The sequence below is a fragment of the Lissotriton vulgaris genome, chromosome 12 (assembly GCF_964263255.1).
Source record: "Lissotriton vulgaris chromosome 12, aLisVul1.2, whole genome shotgun sequence".
NCBI lineage: Eukaryota > Metazoa > Chordata > Amphibia > Caudata > Salamandridae > Lissotriton > Lissotriton vulgaris.
The window spans coordinates 442,649,486-442,666,909 of NC_141700.1; the positions used below are offsets into that span (position 1 = coordinate 442,649,486).

Sequence of the window (17,424 nt, forward strand, 5' to 3'; positions counted from 1 at the left end):
CTCTATCTTGTTTTTTGTCATTTTCTTTTCCCTATTTAAGTCAATGCATTCCTACAAAAATCTTCACAATACCAAGCATTTTATTTAATTTTTAAGATAACTTATTCTAAAGTTCATAGAAAAAGATGTTTATTCTTAAATTGTATTCAACACTTGTTTGATGAAAATTATTCCGAAAGCATGGAGAAAACAGTTAGGTGCTGCAGAAATTTGAACTCAGGATTTCCTGTTTACGAGACAGGCGCTTTACCACTAAGCCACAGCACCAACATTAATAGTAAAAAATGCATGAATAATTTATTTTTGATAATGAAAATGTGTTTCCTGCTATAAATTCTTCTTTATATATATTGTTATCTTAAACATGAAAAGATACTCAATCACTACGCAAGTATTAATATGTTTTAATAAACAGGTACTCTTATAAAACCCAATTTCATTTTTTGAATTCTTTACAATTTTTTTCATGAAGGTATTAATATTGCTCAAATCTTGGTATAAATTTCACCTACGTCTTTCTCACAGATATGTATTTTTTCATTTTGCAATAACAGTATTTATTCTATAATCTTGAAAATACTTGGGTTTTTATAAGGTTTAAGATGATCTGTTCAACAGTAAGATGAATCAGACTTTTATATTTTAATTGTATCGGAATAAGACCTAATGAAAAAGATTTGTTATACAATAATGAGAAAAGCAAGGCGCTGCTGAGAGTTGAACTCAGGATCTCCTGTTTACTAGACAGGTGCTTTAACCAGCTAAGCCGCAGCACCCACTTGACTGTTAATTTTGAAACACTTTTCTTTATGGTGTTCAAGAGAATATTGCTTTTTCACTTTCATATTCTTTTCTAAGTTCACACGCTTCTCTACTCAAACACTTAAGATGAATGAAGACTCTTCACTTATTCAAAAAAACATCTTTAATTTGAAGTTTACCCTATTCATATCATTTTAAAATATACCTTGCTGAAGAATGGATTAGTTGAATTCAACAATAGAGTGATCATTCACCTTTATCTTGTTCTTTGTCATTTTTTTCCCCCTATTTCAGTCAATGCATTCCTACAAAAATCTTCACAATACCAAGTATTATATTTCATTTTTAAGATAACTTATTCTAAAGTTCATAAAACCATACGTTTATTCTTAAATTGTATTCAACACTTGTTTAATGAAAATTATTCCGAAAGCATGGAGAAAACAGTTAGGTGCTGCTGACATTTAAACTCAGGATTTCCTATTTACAAGACAGGCGCTTTAACCACTAAGCCACAGCACCAACGTTAATAGTTAAAAATGCATACATAATTTATTGTTGATGATGAAAATGTGTTTCCTGCTATAATTTCTTCTTTATATGTATAGTAATCTAAAACACGAAAAGATACTCAATCACTGAGCAAGTATTAATATGTTTTAATAAACAGATACTCTTATAAAACCCAATTTCATTTCTTGACTTCTTTACAATTTTTTTTCATGAAGGTATTAATATTGCTCAAATCTAGGTACAAATTTCATCTACGTCTTTCTCATAGATATGTATTTTTTTCATTTTGCAATAACTGTATTCATTCTATATTCTTGAAAACTACTTGGGTTTTTATAAGGTTTAAGATGATCTGTTCAACAGTAAGATGAATCAGACTTTTATATTTTAATTGTATCGGAATAAGACCTAATGAAAATGATTTGTTATATAACAATTAGAAAAGCAAGGAGCTCCTGAGAGTTGAACTCAGGATCTCCTGTTTACTAGACAGGCGCTTTAACCAGCTAAGCCACAGCACCCACTTGATTCTTCATTTTGAAACACTTTTCTTTATGGTGTTCAAGAGCATATTGCTTTTTCACTTTCATATTCTTTTCTAAGTTCACACACTTCTCTACTCAAACACTTAAGATGAATGAAGACTCTTCACTTATTCAAAAACACGTCTCTAATTTGAAGTTTACCCTATTCATATCATTTTAAAATATACCTTGCTGAAGCATGGATTAGTTGAATTCAACAATAGAGTGATCATTCACCTCTATCTTGTTCATTGTCATTTTCTTTTCCCTATTTAAGTCAATGCATTCCTACAAAAATCTTCACAATAACAAGCATTTTATTTAATGTTTAAGATAACTTATTCTAAAGTTCATAGAACCAGATCTTTATTCTTAAATTGAATTCAACACTTGTTTGATGAAAATTATTCGGAAAGCATGGAGAAAACAGTTAGGTGCTGCTGAGATTTGAACTCAGGATTTCCTGTTTATGAAATTGGCGCTTTAACCACTAAGCCACAGCACCAACGTTAATAGTAAAAATTGCATAAATAATTTATAGTTGATGATGAAAATGTGTTTTCTACTATAAATTCTTCTTTATATATATTGTAATCTTAAACACGAAAAGATACTCAATCACTACACAAGGATTAATATGTTTTAATAAACAGGTACTCTTATAAAACCCAATTTCATTTCTTGAATTCTTTACAATTTTTTTTCATGAAGGTATTAATATTGTTTAAATCTAGGTAGAAATTTCATCTACGTCTTTCTCATAGATATGTATTTTTTCATTTTGCAATAACAGTATTCATTCTATAATCTTGAAAATACTTGGGTTTTTATAAGGTTTAAGATGATCTGTTCAACCGTAAGATGAATCAGACTTTTATATTTTAATTGTATCGGAATAAGACCTAATGAAAATGATTTGTTATATAACAATGAGAAAAGCAAGGCGCTGCTGAGATTTGAACTCAGGATCTCCTGTTTACTAGCCAGGCGCTTTAACCAGCTAAGCCACAGCACCCACTTGATTCTTTATTTTGAAACACTTTTCTTTGAGGTGTTCAAGAGAATATTGCTTTTTCACTTTCAAATTCTTTTCTAAGTTCACACACTTCTCTACTCAAACACTTAAGATGAATGAAGACTCTTCACTTATTCAAAAACACCTCTCTAATTTGAAGTTTACCCTATTCATATCATTTTTAAATATACCTTGCTGAAGCATCGATTAGTTGAATTCAAGAATTGAGTGATCATTCACCTCTATCTTGTTCTTTGTCATTTTCTTTTCCCTATTTAAGTCAATGCATTCCTACAAAAATCTTCACAATACCAAGCATTTTATTTCATTTTTAAGATAACTTATTCTAAAGTTCATAGAACCAGATGTTTATTCTTAAATTGAATTCAACACTTGTTTGATGAAAATTATTCGGAAAGCATGGAGAAAACAGTTAAGTGCTGCTGAGATTTGAACTCAGGATTTCCAGTTTACGAGACTGGCGCTTTAACCACTAGGCCACAGCACCAACGTTAATAGTAAAAAATGCATAAATAATTTATTGTTGATGATGAAAATGTGTTTTCTACTATAAATTCTTCTTTATATGTATTGTAATCTTAACCACGAAAAGATACTCAATCACTACACAAGGATTAATATGTTTTAATAAACAGGTACTCTTATAAAACCCAAATTCATTTCTTGAATTCTTTACAATTTTTTTTCATGAAGGGATTAATATTGCTCAAATCTAGGTAGAAATTTCATCTACGTCTTTCTCATAGATATGTATTTTTTTCATTTTGCAATAACAGTATTCATTCTATAATCTTGAAAATACTTGGGTTTTTATAAGCTTTAAGATGATCTGTTCAACAGTAAGATGAATCAGACTTTTATATTTTAATTGTATCGGAATAAGACCTAATGAAAATGATTTGTTATATAACAATGAGAAAAGCAAGGCACTGCTGAGATTTGAACTCAGGATCTCCTCTTTACTAGACAGGCGCTTTAACCAGCTAAGCCACAGCACCCACTTGATTCTTAATTTTGAAACACTTTTCTTTATGGTGTTCAAGAGAATATTGCTTTTTCACTTTCAAATTCTTTTCTAAGTTCACACACTTCTCTACTCAAACACTTAAGATGAATGAAGACTCTTCACTTATTCAAAAACACCTCTCTAATTTGAAGTTTACCCTATTCATATCATTTTAAAATATACCTTGCTGAAGAATGGATTAGTTAAATTCAACAATAGAGTGATCATTCACCTCTATCTTGTTCTTTGTCATTTTCTTTTCCCTATTTCAGTCAATGCATTCCTACAAAAATCTTCACAATACCAAGCATTTTATTTAATTTTTAAGATAACTTATTCTAAAGTTCATAGAACCAGATGTTTATTCTTAAATTGTATTCAACACTTGTTTGATGAAAATTATTCCGAAAGCATGGAGAAAACAGTTAGGTGCTGCAGAAATTTGAACGCAGGATTTCCTGTTTACGAGACAGGCGCTTTAACCACTAAGCCACAGCACCAACATTAATTGTAAAAAATGCATAAATAATTTATTGTTGATGATGAAAATGTGTTTCCTGCTATAAATTCTTCTTTATATATATTGTTATCTTAAACATCAAAAGATACTCAATCACTACGCAAGTATTAATATGTTTTAATAAACAGGTACTCTTATAAAACCCAATTTCATTTTTTTAATTCTTTACAATTTTTTTTCATGAAGGTTTTAATATTGCTCAAATCTAGGTAGAAATTTCATCTACGTCTTTCTCATAGATATGTATTTTTTTCATTTTGCAATAACAGTATTCATTCTATAATCTTGAAAATACTTGGGTTTTTATAAGGTTTAAGATGATCTGTTCAACCGTAAGATGAATCAGACTTTTATATTTTAATTGTATCGGAATAAGACTTAATGAAAATGATTTGTTATATAACAATGAGAAAAGCAAAGCGCTGCTGAGATTTGAACTCAGGATCTCCTGTTTACTAGTCAGGCGCTTTAACCAGCTAAGCCACAGCACCCACTTGATTCTTAATTTTGAAACACTTTTCTTTATGGTGTTCAAGAGAATATTGCTTTTTCACTTTCAAATTCTTTTCTAAGTTCACACACTTCCCTACTCAAACACTTAAGATGAATGAAGACTCTTCACTTATTCAAAAACACCTCTCTAATTTGAAGTTTACCCTATTCATATCATTTTAAAATATACCTTGCTGAAGAATGGATTAGTTAAATTCAACAATAGAGTGATCATTCACCTCTATCTTGTTCTTTGTCATTTTCTTTTCCCTATTTCAGTCAATGCATTCCTACAAAAATCTTCACAATACCAAGCATTTTATTTAATTTTTAAGATAACTTATTCTAAAGTTCATAGAACCATACTTTTATTCTTAAATTGTATTCAACACTTGTTTAATGAAAATTATTCCGAAAGCATGGAGAAAACAGTTAGGTGCTGCTGACATTTAAACTCAGGATTTCCTATTTACAAGACAGGCGCTTTAACCACTAAGCCAAAGCACCAACGTTAATAGTTAAAAATACATACATAATTTATTGTTGATGATGAAAATTTGTTTCCTGCTATAATTTCTTCTTTATATGTATTGTAATCTAAAACACGAAAAGATACTCAATCAATGAGCAAGTATTAATATGTTTTAATAAACAGATACTCTTATAAAACCCAATTTCATTTCTTGAATTCTTTACAATTTTATTTCATGAAGGTATTAATATTGCTCAAATCTAGGTACAAATTTCATCTACGTCTTTCTCATAGATATGTATTTTTTCATTTTGCAATAACAGTATTTATTCTATAATCTTGAAAATACTTGGGTTTTTATAAGGTTTATATGATCTGTTCAACAGTAAGATGAATCAGACTTTTGTATTTTAATTGTATCGGAATAAGACCTAATGAAAATGATTTGTTATATAACAATTAGAAAAGCAAGGAGCTCCTGAGAGTTGAACTCAGGATCTCCTGTTTACTAGCAGGCACTTTAACCAGCTAAGCCATAGCACCCGCTTGATTCTTAATTTTGAAACACTTTTCTTTATGGTGTTCAAGAGCATATTGCTTTTTCACTTTCATATTCTTTTCTAAGTTCACACACTTCTCTACTCAAACACTTAACCCTTTCGATGCTGATGACGAGCTCAGCTCGTCATCACCCACGGGTGTCGTGTGCTGATGACGAGCTGAGCTCGTCATGGTGCCACTAAAATGGTATTTTCCAGCACAGGGGGGGGGGGGAACGCCCAGCAGCCATGTGGTTAAGATGAATGAAGACTCTTCACTTATTCAAAAACACCTCTCTAATTTGAAATTTACCCTATTCATATCAGTTTAAAATATACCTTGCTGAAGAATGGATTAGTTAAATTCAACAATAGAGTGATCATTCACCTCTATCTTGTTCTTTGTCATTTTCTTTTCCCTATTTCAGTCAATGCATTCCTACAAAAATCTTCACAATACCAAGCCTTTTAATTAATTTTTAAGATAACTTATTCTAAAGTTCATAGAACCAGATGTTTATTCTTAAATTGTATTCAACACTTGTTTGATGAAAATTATTCCGAAAGCATGGAGAAAACAGTTAGGTGCTGCAGAAATTTGAATTCAGGATTTCCTGTTTACGAGACAGGCGCTTTAACCACTAAGCCACAGCACCAACATTAATTGTAAAAAATGCATAAATAATTTATTGTTGATGATGAAAATGTGTTTCCTGCTAGAAATTCTTCTTTATATATATTGTTATCTTAAACATGAAAAGATACTCAATCACTACGCAAGTATTAATATGTTTTAATAAACAGGTACTCTTATAAAACCCAATTTCATTTTTTGAATTCTTTACAATTTTTTTCATGAAGGTATTAATATTGCTCAAATCTAGGTATAAATTTCATCTTTGTCTTTCTCACAGATATGTATTTTTTCATTTTGCAATAACAGTATTTATTCTATAATCTTGAAAATACTTGGGTTTTTATAAGGTTTAAGATGATCTGTTCAACAGTAAGATGAATCAGACTTTTATATTTTAATTGTATCGGAATAAGACCTATTGAAAATGATTTGTTATATAATGAGAAAAGCAAGGCGCTGCTGAGAGTTCAACTCAGGATCTCCTAGACAGGCGCTTTACCCAGCTAAGCCACAGCACCCACTTGATTCTTAATTTTGAAACACTTTTCTTTAAGGTGTTCAAGAGAATATTGCTTTTTCACTTTCATATTCTTTTCTAAGTTCACACACTTCTCTACTCAAACACTTAAGATGAATGAAGACTCTTCACTTATTCAAAAACACCTCTTTATTTTGAAGTTTAACCTATTCATATCATTTTAAAATATACCTTGCTGAAGAATGGATTAGTTGAATTCAACAATAGAGTGATCATTCACCTTTATCTTGTTCATTGTCATTTTCTTTTCCCTATTTAAGTCAATGCATTCCTACAAAAATCTTCACAATAACAAGCATTTTATTTAATGTTTAAGATAACTTATTCTAAAGTTCATAGAACCAGATGTTTATTCTTAAATAGAATTCAACACTTGTTTGATGAAAATTATTCGGAAAGCATGGAGAAAACAGTTAGGTGCTGCTGAGATTTGAACTCAGGATTTCCTGTTTACGAAACTGGCGCTTTAACCACTAAGCCACAGCACCAACGTTAATAGTAAAAAATGCATAAATAATTTATAGTTGATGATGAAAATGTGTTTTCTACTATAAATTCTTCTTTATATATATTGTAATCTTAAACACGAACAGATACTCAATCACTACACAAGGATTAATATGTTTTAATAAACAGGTACTCTTATAAAACCCAATTTCATTTCTTGAATTCTTTACAATTTTTTTTCATGAAGGTATTAATATTGCTCAAATCTAGGTAGAACTTTCATCTACGTCTTTCTCATAGATATCTATTTTTTCATTTTGCAATAACAGTATTCATTCTATAATCTTGAAAATACTTGGGTTTTTATAAGGTTTAAGATGATCTGTTCAACCGTAAGATGAATCAGACTTTTATATTTTAATTGTATCGGAATAAGACCTAATGAAAATGATTTGTTATATAACAATGAGAAAAGCAAGGCGCTGCTGAGATTTGATCTCCTGTTTACTAGCCAGGCGCTTTAACCAGCTAAGCCACAGCACCCACTTGATTCTTTATTTTGAAACACTTTTCTTTATGGTGTTCAAGAGAATATTGCTTTTTCACTTTCAAATTCTTTTCTAAGTTCACACACTTCTCTACTCAAACACTTAAGATGAATGAAGACTCTTCACTTATTCAAAAACACCTCTCTAATTTGAAGTTTACCCTATTCATATCATTTTAAAATATACCTTGCTGAAGAATGGATTAGTTACATTCAACAATAGAGTGATCATTCACCTCTATCTTGTTTTTTGTCATTTTCTTTTCCCTATTTCAGTCAATGCATTCCTACAATAATCTTCACAATACCAAGCATTTTATTTAATTTTTAAGATAACTTATTCTAACGTTCATAGAACCATACGTTTATTCTTAAATTGTATTCAACACTTGTTTAATGAAAATTATTCCGAAAGCATGGAGAAAACAGTTAGGTGCTGCTGACATTTAAACTCAGGATTTCCTATTTACAAGACAGGTGCTTTAACCACTAAGCCAAAGCACCAACGTTAATAGTTAAAAATGCATACATAATATATTGTTGATGATGAAAATGTGTTTCCTGCTATAATTTCTTCTTTATATGTATTGTAATCTAAAACACGAAAAGATACTCAATCACTGAGCAAGTATTAATATGTTTTAATAAACAGTTACTCTTATTAACCCAATTTCATTTCTTGAATTCTTTACAATTTTTTTTCATGAAGGTATTAATATTGCTCAAATCTAGGTACACATTTCATCTACGTCTTTCTCATAGATATGTATTTTTTCATTTTGCAATAACAGTATTTATTCTATAATCTTGAAAATACTTGGGTTTTTATAAGGTTTATATGATCTGTTCAACAGTAAGATGAATCAGACTTTTATATTTTAATTGTATCGGAATCAGACCTAATGAAAATTATTTGTTATATAACAATTAGAAAAGCAAGGAGCTCCTGAGAGTTGAACACAGGATCTCCTGTTTACTAGACAGGCGCTTTAGCCAGCTAAGCCACAGCACCCACTTGATTCTTAATTTTGAAACACTTTTCTTTATGGTGTTCAAGAGCATATTGCTTTTTCACTTTCATATTCTTTTCTAAGTTCACACACTTCTCTACTCAAACACTTAACCCTTTCGATGCTGATGACGAGCTCAGCTCGTCATCACCCACGGGTGTCGTGTGCTGATGACGAGCTGAGCTCGTCATGGTGCCACTAAAATGGCATTTTCCAGCACAGGGGGGGGGGGGGGAAACGCCCAGCAGCCATGTGGTTAAGATGAATGAAGACTCTTCACTTATTCAAAAACACCTCTCTAATTTGAAGTTTACCCTATTCATATCAGTTTAAAATATACCTTGCTGAAGAATGGATTAGTTAAATTCAACAATAGAGTGATCATTCACCTCTATCTTGTTCTTTGTCATTTTCTTTTCCCTATTTCAGTCAATGCATTCCTACAAAAATCTTCACAATACCAAGCCTTTTAATTAATTTTTAAGATAACTTATTGTAAAGCTCATAGAACCAGATGTTTATTCTTAAATTGTATTCAACACTTGTTTGATGAAAATTATTCCGAAAGCATGGAGAAAACAGTTAGGTGCTGCAGAAATTTGAATTCAGGATTTCCTGTTTACGAGACAGGCGCTTTAACCACTAAGCCACAGCACCAACATTAATTGTAAAAAATGCATAAATAATTTATTGTTGATGATGAAAATGTGTTTCCTGCTAGAAATTCTTCTTTATATATATTGTTATCTTAAACATGAAAAGATACTCAATCACTACGCAAGTATTAATATGTTTTAATAAACAGGTACTCTTATAAAACCCAATTTCATTTTTTGAATTCTTTACAATTTTTTTCATGAAGGTATTAATATTGCTCAAATCTAGGTATAAATTTCATCTTTGTCTTTCTCACAGATATGTATTTTTTCATTTTGCAATAACAGTATTTATTCTATAATCTTGAAAATACTTGGGTTTTTATAAGGTTTAAGATGATCTGTTCTACAGTAAGATGAATCAGACTTTTATATTTTAATTGTATCGGAATAAGACCTAATGAAAATGATTTGTTATATAATAATGAGAAAAGCAAGGCGCTGCTGAGAGTTCAACTCAGGATCTCCTAGACAGGCGCTTTAACCAGCTAAGCCACAGCACCCACTTGATTCTTAATTTTGAAACACTTTTCTTTAAGGTGTTCAAGAGAATATTGCTTTTTCACTTTCATATTCTTTTCTAAGTTCACACACTTCTCTACTCAAACACTTAAGATGAATGAAGACTCTTCACTTATTCAAAAACACCTCTTTATTTTGAAGTTTAACCTATTCATATCATTTTAAAATATACCTTGCTGAAGAATGGATTAGTTGAATTCAACAATAGAGTGATCATTCACCTTTATCTTGTTCTTTGTCATTTTTTCCCCCTATTTCAGTCAATGCATTCCTACAAAAATCTTCACAATACCAAGCATTTTATTAAATTTTTAAGATAACTTATTCTAAAGTTCATAGAACCAGATGTTTATTCTTAAATTGTATTCAACACTTGTTTAATGAAAATTATTCCGAAAGCATGGAGAAAACAGTTAGGTGCTGCTGACATTTAAACTCAGGATTTCCTCTTTACAAGATAGGCGCTTTAACCACTAAGCCAAAGCACCAACGTTAATAGTTAAAAATGCATACATAATTTATTGTTGATGATGAAAATGTGTTTCCTGCTATAATTTCTTCTTTATATGTATTGTAATTTAAAACACGAAAAGATACTCAATCACTGAGCAAGTATTAATATGTTTTAATAAACAGATACTCTTATAAAACCCAAATTCATTTCTTGAATTCTTTACAATTTTTTTTCATGAAGGGATTAATATTGCTCAAATCTAGGTAGAAATTTCATCTACGTCTTTCTCATAGATATGTATTTTTTTCATTTTGCAATAACAGTATTCATTCTATAATCTTGAAAATACTTGGGTTTTTATAAGCTTTAAGATGATCTGTTCAACAGTAAGATGAATCAGACTTTTATATTTTAATTGTATCGGAATAAGACCTAATGAAAATGATTTGTTATATAACAATGAGAAAAGCAAGGCACTGCTGAGATTTGAACTCAGGATCTCCTCTTTACTAGACAGGCGCTTTAACCAGCTAAGCCACAGCACCCACTTGATTCTTAATTTTGAAACACTTTTCTTTATGGTGTTCAAGAGAATATTGCTTTTTCACTTTCAAATTCTTTTCTAAGTTCACACACTTCTCTACTCAAACACTTAAGATGAATGAAGACTCTTCACTTATTCAAAAACACCTCTCTAATTTGAAGTTTACCCTATTCATATCATTTTAAAATATACCTTGCTGAAGAATGGATTAGTTAAATTCAACAATAGAGTGATCATTCACCTCTATCTTGTTCTTTGTCATTTTCTTTTCCCTATTTCAGTCAATGCATTCCTACAAAAATCTTCACAATACCAAGCATTTTATTTAATTTTTAAGATAACTTATTCTAAAGTTCATAGAACCAGATGTTTATTCTTAAATTGTATTCAACACTTGTTTGATGAAAATTATTCCGAAAGCATGGAGAAAACAGTTAGGTGCTGCAGAAATTTGAACGCAGGATTTCCTGTTTACGAGACACGCGCTTTAACCACTAAGCCACAGCACCAACATTAATTGTAAAAAATGCATAAATAATTTATTGTTGATGATGAAAATGTGTTTCCTGCTATAAATTCTTCTTTATATATATTGTTATCTTAAACATCAAAAGATACTCAATCACTACGCAAGTATTAATATGTTTTAATAAACAGGTACTCTTATAAAACCCAATTTCATTTTTTTAATTCTTTACAATTTTTTTTCATGAAGGTTTTAATATTGCTCAAATCTAGGTAGAAATTTCATCTACGTCTTTCTCATAGATATGTATTTTTTTCATTTTGCAATAACAGTATTCATTCTATAATCTTGAAAATACTTGGGTTTTTATAAGGTTTAAGATGATCTGTTCAACCGTAAGATGAATCAGACTTTTATATTTTAATTGTATCGGAATAAGACTTAATGAAAATGATTTGTTATATAACAATGAGAAAAGCAAAGCGCTGCTGAGATTTGAACTCAGGATCTCCTGTTTACTAGTCAGGCGCTTTAACCAGCTAAGCCACAGCACCCACTTGATTCTTAATTTTGAAACACTTTTCTTTATGGTGTTCAAGAGAATATTGCTTTTTCACTTTCAAATTCTTTTCTAAGTTCACACACTTCCCTACTCAAACACTTAAGATGAATGAAGACTCTTCACTTATTCAAAAACACCTCTCTAATTTGAAGTTTACCCTATTCATATCATTTTAAAATATACCTTGCTGAAGAATGGATTAGTTAAATTCAACAATAGAGTGATCATTCACCTCTATCTTGTTCTTTGTCATTTTCTTTTCCCTATTTCAGTCAATGCATTCCTACAAAAATCTTCACAATACCAAGCATTTTATTTAATTTTTAAGATAACTTATTCTAAAGTTCATAGAACCATACTTTTATTCTTAAATTGTATTCAACACTTGTTTAATGAAAATTATTCCGAAAGCATGGAGAAAACAGTTAGGTGCTGCTGACATTTAAACTCAGGATTTCCTATTTACAAGACAGGCGCTTTAACCACTAAGCCAAAGCACCAACGTTAATAGTTAAAAATACATACATAATTTATTGTTGATGATGAAAATGTGTTTCCTGCTATAATTTCTTCTTTATATGTATTGTAATCTAAAACACGAAAAGATACTCAATCAATGAGCAAGTATTAATATGTTTTAATAAACAGATACTCTTATAAAACCCAATTTCATTTCTTGAATTCTTTACAATTTTATTTCATGAAGGTATTAATATTGCTCAAATCTAGGTACAAATTTCATCTACGTCTTTCTCATAGATATGTATTTTTTCATTTTGCAATAACAGTATTTATTCTATAATCTTGAAAATACTTGGGTTTTTATAAGGTTTATATGATCTGTTCAACAGTAAGATGAATCAGACTTTTGTATTTTAATTGTATCGGAATAAGACCTAATGAAAATGATTTGTTATATAACAATTAGAAAAGCAAGGAGCTCCTGAGAGTTGAACTCAGGATCTCCTGTTTACTAGCAGGCACTTTAACCAGCTAAGCCATAGCACCCGCTTGATTCTTAATTTTGAAACACTTTTCTTTATGGTGTTCAAGAGCATATTGCTTTTTCACTTTCATATTCTTTTCTAAGTTCACACACTTCTCTACTCAAACACTTAACCCTTTCGATGCTGATGACGAGCTCAGCTCGTCATCACCCACGGGTGTCGTGTGCTGATGACGAGCTGAGCTCGTCATGGTGCCACTAAAATGGTATTTTCCAGCACAGGGGGGGGGGGAACGCCCAGCAGCCATGTGGTTAAGATGAATGAAGACTCTTCACTTATTCAAAAACACCTCTCTAATTTGAAATTTACCCTATTCATATCAGTTTAAAATATACCTTGCTGAAGAATGGATTAGTTAAATTCAACAATAGAGTGATCATTCACCTCTATCTTGTTCTTTGTCATTTTCTTTTCCCTATTTCAGTCAATGCATTCCTACAAAAATCTTCACAATACCAAGCCTTTTAATTAATTTTTAAGATAACTTATTCTAAAGTTCATAGAACCAGATGTTTATTCTTAAATTGTATTCAACACTTGTTTGATGAAAATTATTCCGAAAGCATGGAGAAAACAGTTAGGTGCTGCAGAAATTTGAATTCAGGATTTCCTGTTTACGAGACAGGCGCTTTAACCACTAAGCCACAGCACCAACATTAATTGTAAAAAATGCATAAATAATTTATTGTTGATGATGAAAATGTGTTTCCTGCTAGAAATTCTTCTTTATATATATTGTTATCTTAAACATGAAAAGATACTCAATCACTACGCAAGTATTAATATGTTTTAATAAACAGGTACTCTTATAAAACCCAATTTCATTTTTTGAATTCTTTACAATTTTTTTCATGAAGGTATTAATATTGCTCAAATCTAGGTATAAATTTCATCTTTGTCTTTCTCACAGATATGTATTTTTTCATTTTGCAATAACAGTATTTATTCTATAATCTTGAAAATACTTGGGTTTTTATAAGGTTTAAGATGATCTGTTCAACAGTAAGATGAATCAGACTTTTATATTTTAATTGTATCGGAATAAGACCTATTGAAAATGATTTGTTATATAATGAGAAAAGCAAGGCGCTGCTGAGAGTTCAACTCAGGATCTCCTAGACAGGCGCTTTACCCAGCTAAGCCACAGCACCCACTTGATTCTTAATTTTGAAACACTTTTCTTTAAGGTGTTCAAGAGAATATTGCTTTTTCACTTTCATATTCTTTTCTAAGTTCACACACTTCTCTACTCAAACACTTAAGATGAATGAAGACTCTTCACTTATTCAAAAACACCTCTTTATTTTGAAGTTTAACCTATTCATATCATTTTAAAATATACCTTGCTGAAGAATGGATTAGTTGAATTCAACAATAGAGTGATCATTCACCTTTATCTTGTTCATTGTCATTTTCTTTTCCCTATTTAAGTCAATGCATTCCTACAAAAATCTTCACAATAACAAGCATTTTATTTAATGTTTAAGATAACTTATTCTAAAGTTCATAGAACCAGATGTTTATTCTTAAATAGAATTCAACACTTGTTTGATGAAAATTATTCGGAAAGCATGGAGAAAACAGTTAGGTGCTGCTGAGATTTGAACTCAGGATTTCCTGTTTACGAAACTGGCGCTTTAACCACTAAGCCACAGCACCAACGTTAATAGTAAAAAATGCATAAATAATTTATAGTTGATGATGAAAATGTGTTTTCTACTATAAATTCTTCTTTATATATATTGTAATCTTAAACACGAACAGATACTCAATCACTACACAAGGATTAATATGTTTTAATAAACAGGTACTCTTATAAAACCCAATTTCATTTCTTGAATTCTTTACAATTTTTTTTCATGAAGGTATTAATATTGCTCAAATCTAGGTAGAACTTTCATCTACGTCTTTCTCATAGATATCTATTTTTTCATTTTGCAATAACAGTATTCATTCTATAATCTTGAAAATACTTGGGTTTTTATAAGGTTTAAGATGATCTGTTCAACCGTAAGATGAATCAGACTTTTATATTTTAATTGTATCGGAATAAGACCTAATGAAAATGATTTGTTATATAACAATGAGAAAAGCAAGGCGCTGCTGAGATTTGATCTCCTGTTTACTAGCCAGGCGCTTTAACCAGCTAAGCCACAGCACCCACTTGATTCTTTATTTTGAAACACTTTTCTTTATGGTGTTCAAGAGAATATTGCTTTTTCACTTTCAAATTCTTTTCTAAGTTCACACACTTCTCTACTCAAACACTTAAGATGAATGAAGACTCTTCACTTATTCAAAAACACCTCTCTAATTTGAAGTTTACCCTATTCATATCATTTTAAAATATACCTTGCTGAAGAATGGATTAGTTACATTCAACAATAGAGTGATCATTCACCTCTATCTTGTTTTTTGTCATTTTCTTTTCCCTATTTCAGTCAATGCATTCCTACAATAATCTTCACAATACCAAGCATTTTATTTAATTTTTAAGATAACTTATTCTAACGTTCATAGAACCATACGTTTATTCTTAAATTGTATTCAACACTTGTTTAATGAAAATTATTCCGAAAGCATGGAGAAAACAGTTAGGTGCTGCTGACATTTAAACTCAGGATTTCCTATTTACAAGACAGGTGCTTTAACCACTAAGCCAAAGCACCAACGTTAATAGTTTAAAATGCATACATAATATATTGTTGATGATGAAAATGTGTTTCCTGCTATAATTTCTTCTTTATATGTATTGTAATCTAAAACACGAAAAGATACTCAATCACTGAGCAAGTATTAATATGTTTTAATAAACAGATACTCTTATTAACCCAATTTCATTTCTTGAATTCTTTACAATTTTTTTTCATGAAGGTATTAATATTGCTCAAATCTAGGTACACATTTCATCTACGTCTTTCTCATAGATATGTATTTTTTCATTTTGCAATAACAGTATTTATTCTATAATCTTGAAAATACTTGGGTTTTTATAAGGTTTATATGATCTGTTCAACAGTAAGATGAATCAGACTTTTATATTTTAATTGTATCGGAATCAGACCTAATGAAAATTATTTGTTATATAACAATTAGAAAAGCAAGGAGCTCCTGAGAGTTGAACACAGGATCTCCTGTTTACTAGACAGGCGCTTTAGCCAGCTAAGCCACAGCACCCACTTGATTCTTAATTTTGAAACACTTTTCTTTATGGTGTTCAAGAGCATATTGCTTTTTCACTTTCATATTCTTTTCTAAGTTCACACACTTCTCTACTCAAACACTTAACCCTTTCGATGCTGATGACGAGCTCAGCTCGTCATCACCCACGGGTGTCGTGTGCTGATGACGAGCTGAGCTCGTCATGGTGCCACTAAAATGGCATTTTCCAGCACAGGGGGGGGGGGGGAAACGCCCAGCAGCCATGTGGTTAAGATGAATGAAGACTCTTCACTTATTCAAAAACACCTCTCTAATTTGAAGTTTACCCTATTCATATCAGTTTAAAATATACCTTGCTGAAGAATGGATTAGTTAAATTCAACAATAGAGTGATCATTCACCTCTATCTTGTTCTTTGTCATTTTCTTTTCCCTATTTCAGTCAATGCATTCCTACAAAAATCTTCACAATACCAAGCCTTTTAATTAATTTTTAAGATAACTTATTGTAAAGCTCATAGAACCAGATGTTTATTCTTAAATTGTATTCAACACTTGTTTGATGAAAATTATTCCGAAAGCATGGAGAAAACAGTTAGGTGCTGCAGAAATTTGAATTCAGGATTTCCTGTTTACGAGACAGGCGCTTTAACCACTAAGCCACAGCACCAACATTAATTGTAAAAAATGCATAAATAATTTATTGTTGATGATGAAAATGTGTTTCCTGCTAGAAATTCTTCTTTATATATATTGTTATCTTAAACATGAAAAGATACTCAATCACTACGCAAGTATTAATATGTTTTAATAAACAGGTACTCTTATAAAACCCAATTTCATTTTTTGAATTCTTTACAATTTTTTTCATGAAGGTATTAATATTGCTCAAATCTAGGTATAAATTTCATCTTTGTCTTTCTCACAGATATGTATTTTTTCATTTTGCAATAACAGTATTTATTCTATAATCTTGAAAATACTTGGGTTTTTATAAGGTTTAAGATGA

General features: G+C 30.4%; 2 non-coding genes across 2 annotated transcripts; both read right to left on the reverse strand.

The window, feature by feature from the left end:
• Nucleotides 1-1,722: 1,722 nt before the first annotated feature.
• Nucleotides 1,723-1,796, reverse strand: TRNAT-AGU (transfer RNA threonine (anticodon AGU)). Its single transcript has one exon. It is a non-coding gene; the product is annotated as a tRNA-Thr (tRNA).
• A 944-nt stretch (nt 1,797-2,740) lies between these two features.
• On the reverse strand, nt 2,741-2,814 carry TRNAT-AGU (transfer RNA threonine (anticodon AGU)). Its single transcript has one exon. It is a non-coding gene; the product is annotated as a tRNA-Thr (tRNA).
• Between the last annotated feature and the right edge of the window lie 14,610 nt (nt 2,815-17,424).